The sequence below is a fragment of the Prunus avium genome, unplaced genomic scaffold (genome assembly GCF_965620075.1).
Source record: "Prunus avium unplaced genomic scaffold, drPruAviu1.hap1.1 HAP1_SCAFFOLD_47, whole genome shotgun sequence".
Taxonomy (NCBI): Eukaryota; Viridiplantae; Streptophyta; class Magnoliopsida; order Rosales; family Rosaceae; genus Prunus; species Prunus avium.
The window spans coordinates 27,501-32,500 of record NW_028276905.1 but is presented as its reverse complement, the minus strand read 5'-3'; positions in this window follow the sequence as shown (position 1 = coordinate 32,500).

Below are 5,000 nucleotides of genomic sequence, written 5' to 3'. Positions count from 1 at the left end.
GGGAAGCACACCATTCACACACTCCCGACCGGTGTGGTGTGGCGGTGATTGGATAGTTACGGATTGAGCACTTGCCAAGGATCAAAATGTGTCATTTAGAAGAAACATTTTCAAAAAGTTTTTAAAATCTTGTGGGTTTGCAACTCATAAGAGCGTCACTTTCAACGTCCCCGGTATTGGATTGAGTTTCTAAAAACAACCGTGCACACCGAGGTTAAACTTTACCGGCTCCACTCCGACTCGCCGCTCGCCCACAATTTGTTTGCAACGAAACATTTGTTTTTAATTTTGTTGGTTTGAAATTGTTTTGAAAAGGTTCTTTAAATCTAGTGGGTTTGCAACTCATAAGAGCGTCACTTTCAACGTCCCCGGCATTGGATTGAGTTTCTAAAAACAACCGTGCACACCGAGGTTAAACTTTACCGGCTCCACTCCGACTCGCCGCTCGCCCACTAGTCCGAAGGCAACAAAACATTTGTTTTTCATTTTGATGAAAATTTCTGTTTTTAAATCTTGTTGGTTTGAAATTGTTTTGAAAAGGTTCTTTAAATCTTGCGGGTTTGCAACTCATAAGAGCGTCACTTTCAACGTCCCCGGCATTGGATTGAGTTTCTAAAAACAACCGTGCACACCGAGGTTAAACTTTACCGGCTCCACTCCGACTCGCCGCTCGCCCACAAATCCGAAGGCAACAAAACATTTGTTTTTAATTTTGATGAAATTTTTTGAAAACATTGGCTTGGCAAGCCCCAATCCGCGACTATCCACCCACCGCCACCCCACACGGGTGGTTGTTGTTGCGAAATGAGGTTGTGGTCGACATGCCCGTGCATTTGAGAAGGAGTTCCTAGCACTCCATGCTCTCCCATGCCAAAAAAAAGCCTAGACAACCCCATTTCGCAACTTTCCACGCCTTTTTTTTCCTCCCTCACCCATGGCGGCGGCGTGGTGGCGGAGGCCGGATTCCGGCCACCACCGCCATGGGTGGCAGCCCCCCGACCCCGACACCAAACCCATAATACCGAGGCAACATATCGAGGCAACATGACATGGGTGTGGCGTGGGGGAAGGGGGCTGCAGCTAGGAAGGCATGGGCTGCCATGCATATGCAGGCAACACACACCCCCCTATATAGCATTTTATGCATTTAGCCCTTTGACAGGAAGAGACATCACCTATGCGCGAGGAGTCATAATGGGCTCTAAATAATTCAATACAAGGTATTTGGACGTGATTTTTTGCAGGGATACTAAGAAACATGCAATCTATGATGGGAAAAAGTTTCATAAATTTTTGAAGTCGGGAAGTATTTTTTATTATTTTTAGAAGTCGTAAAATTGAAAAAATCATTAAAACAAATCCGGGAGGAATTTTTTAGTTTTGTAAGTTGGAGAAGGTCCTAAAAATCATAGACTACTTATGGGGAGCTTATTGTGCGAGGAAATTTCAATAAAAACGGGGTTTGACAAGATTTGAAAAACTCTGTCGACATTTGAAAAAACCTGGAACCATGCTGCCGGCATGCTGCGCACATGCTGCGCGCATGCTGCGCGCAGACTGCGCGCATGCCATGGCAGGACAAGTTTCGCTAGCCTCACTGTCGACAGATGCGCAAGCTGCGCGCACGCTGCGCACAGGCTGCGCGCACGCTGCGCACAGGCTGCGCGCACGCTGCGCACAGGCTGCGCGCACGCTGCGCACAGACTGCGCGCACGCTGCGCGCATGCCATGGCAGGACAAGTTTCGCTAGCCTCACTGTCGACAGATGCGCAAGCTGCGCGCAAGCTGCGCGCAAGCTCCGCGCACGCTGCGCACAGCCTGTGCGCATGTTGTGCGCAGGCTGCGCGCATGCCATGGCAGGACAAGTTTCGCTAGCCTCACTGTCGACAGATGCGCAAGCTGCGCGCACGCTGCGCACAGGCTGCGCACAGCGCATGCCATGGCAGGACAAGTTCGCTAGCCTCACTGTCGACAGATGCGCAAGCTGCGCGCACAGGCTGCGCGCACGCCATGGCAGGACAAGTTTCGCTAGCCTCACTGTCGACAGAATCAGCACGCTGCGCGCAAGCTGCGCGCACGCTGCCGGCATGGTGCGCGCACGCTGCCGGCATGCTGTGCGCACGCTGCGCGCGCGCATGGCAGGACAAGTTTCGAAAATTTCTGTCGACAGTCTCAGCAGCGCGCACGCTGCCGACATGCTGTGCGCACGCTGCGCACAGGCTGCCGGCATGCTGCGCGCAGCCCATGGCAGGACAAGGTCCGAAAAATTCTGTCGACATTTTTACGCCGTGGTAGGCTTCCGCTTCGCGTCACTTTGTCGACATTCAAGCCTACCATTTGTATTGAATTTTTCAAACCTTGTCAAACCCCATTATTCAAATGTCGAAAAATTTTGTCGACATTTTTACGCCATGATAGGCTTCCGCTTCGCGTCACTTTGTCGGAATGCATCGCATGGCGAGGCAAGGCCACGGCATGCCAAGGCGAAGGCAACGCATGGCTTGAATGGCTTGGTCAAGGCCACATCATGGGCACGGCATGCCAAGGCAAGGCGAGGCAAGCCATCCTTAGCCTCGCCTACACTCACTTTCTCGGAATGCATTGGATGATGAGCAATTCCAAGGTAAGGCAACGCATGGCTTGAATGGCTTGGTGTAGGCCACAACTTGGGCATGGCATGCCAATGCAAGGCAAGTGTCACGGATCGCACTTGAGCGTGTGCTTTCGTGACTCCGTTGGGACATCCATGCGCTTATGAGGTAGTCCAAGTGTGGAAGGGGCAAGGACTTAAGAGCTAGAATGGTTGGTGTTGGCCGGGTTGTGCGTGTGAGGGGTATTTTGGGTATTTCGGAAGGTTACGGGAGGAACCTGAAGAAACTCAGAACACGAAAGATGTTCGTAATGACGAGATACACGCTATGCAACTGACGGTTCGCCATTCGGAGTTCGTACGAAGAAGTTATGCCCAATTATGACTCCTCGTGCATAGGTGATGTTCCCTCCTGGCAGAAGGCTAAATGCATAAAATGCTATATAGGGGGTGACATGGTGTCATGCTCTCCACCACCCCTGGTGCTTACACCCTTGTGGCACTAAGCGAGCATCCTTATGACATTGGAGGTTGTCATAAGGGCGGGCATGAGATTGTTGAAGGATAATCTATGTCTCCGAGGGAAAGGACTTCCCGAGGACAGTACGAACACGCGGGGCCGTTCGTATTGCGCATCATTGGAAAGAGTGAGGTCAACGTATGGCATTCGCTATGCCGTCGGCTAGCGAGGCATTTGACGAGACTCGATGGACTTGGCTTGGGTTCGGCCTTGTCCAAGATGGAAGGAAGATATTCGGATGCCGGTACGCATGGGTTGCGACCCCATGCAAAGCATAGATGGTTATGTGGGACATTCGGAATACATATGTCGCCAAGGCTTGGGCGACATGCGAGCGTGACAGCTTGCGTGGATAGCTTGAGGATGTGGGCTATCTTGGTTGCTAACGGATGACCGACAGAAGTGTGGGTAAACCGATGGTGTGTTGGATCGCTATGTCTCGACTTGGACATGAGCGAGCCACGAGTTTGGCATGCGACGTGGTCGATGCAGTTGACGTGTCTTATGCAACGCTTGATGTATGGGCGTCGAGGGTTCGTTGCCGGATGCGGGGTGATTGTGTTGTCACAAGGAAGTGTGACTCGTTGTCTAGCTATGGGGCTTGGCGCCTATGGGAGACGACACATGATGGTGAACCTCTCGCGGAGTTGTGAGAGTCATGAAGTGGGGAGAAGGCTGACCGGGATTCGAAGGGATCCTGGGCCGCACGGGAGCGTTTGTGCGAGCGAAATCTGTGATTTGCTTCCGCCGCGCCGTGTCGCACGCTCGTCCCGTGACAAGTGGTATCAGAGCCGATCGATTTAGATGGTGGCTTCTGCTCAAACGATTCGCACCTTGGATACAAACAGTGAAGCTCTGATCCCGTGACAAGTGGTATCAGAGCCGATCGATTCCGAAGGTGGTTTCTGTGTGAGGGACTCGTACCTAGAAGAGATTGGTGATGGAGGAACTTTGATAGCAAGGTAGCATGTCATTGCCTGTGATGGGTAGTGGACTTGCGAAGTTGGAAGAAGACCCCAACGTCACTGTGGATGATTGTTGGAATCAGGTTGTGTGACGGTTGTTGGAAACCCGTCTTGGTGCTGGATCCTATGGAAGGGTGAAGGTATCCAAAAGTTTGTCTCGAAGTTGTGAGAAGACATCAAGCAGGATGACTCTAAGATGGGGGATGATGGTTGGTTTTGCTGCTCGGTTGCCTAGTTTTCTAATCCGTGCACCAAGCGCCCGGAAGTCGGGTAGGCAGGGGTTCTGGCTTGTGACGAAGTGATGTTGCTTGTTCAGTTCAGGATGTGGGGAGGATGGGAGCGCGAGTTTGGTGAGAGTGTCAAAGATTGGCTTATACTCGAACCATAGCATACCATTGAAGGTTGTGATAAACCGAGTTGGTGACGTGTGTTGGATGGAAGGTGCAAGACCTTTGTTCAGGGAAGAGTTGTGGGAGCTGAAGACCGAAATGGTGCAGTCTTCGAAGGGAGTAAGTCGCTGACGGACTGGGCTCCATTGAGGGAGTAGGTCGCTGACGGGCTAGGCTTTAATGAAGGAGTCACTTAAGTGGTTGCTCTTGCAATTGTGGAGGACGTGTGGGTTACGCATAATGTTCGACACAAGGTTGCTAACTAATATTCGGAATGCTGGTGTGTTCCAAAGGTGGATCCCAGAGTTTTCTTGTGAGGATGGTGGCTAAGGACGTAGGATGTCCGCACTTATGGGCATGCAAAGAGTTGGAGTAGCTTTAGGGAGGATGTCTTACTTGTTCCCTTGTGGATGCTGCGGAAGTAGGTTCTGCCAAGTCCAAGTGTGGGCGGTGGTTAGGTGGTTCTACTCGTAGTAGGGAGGATGTCTTACCATGGTGAATTGTGAATGCCTAAGTGTTATGGAGCTAAGCTTCGG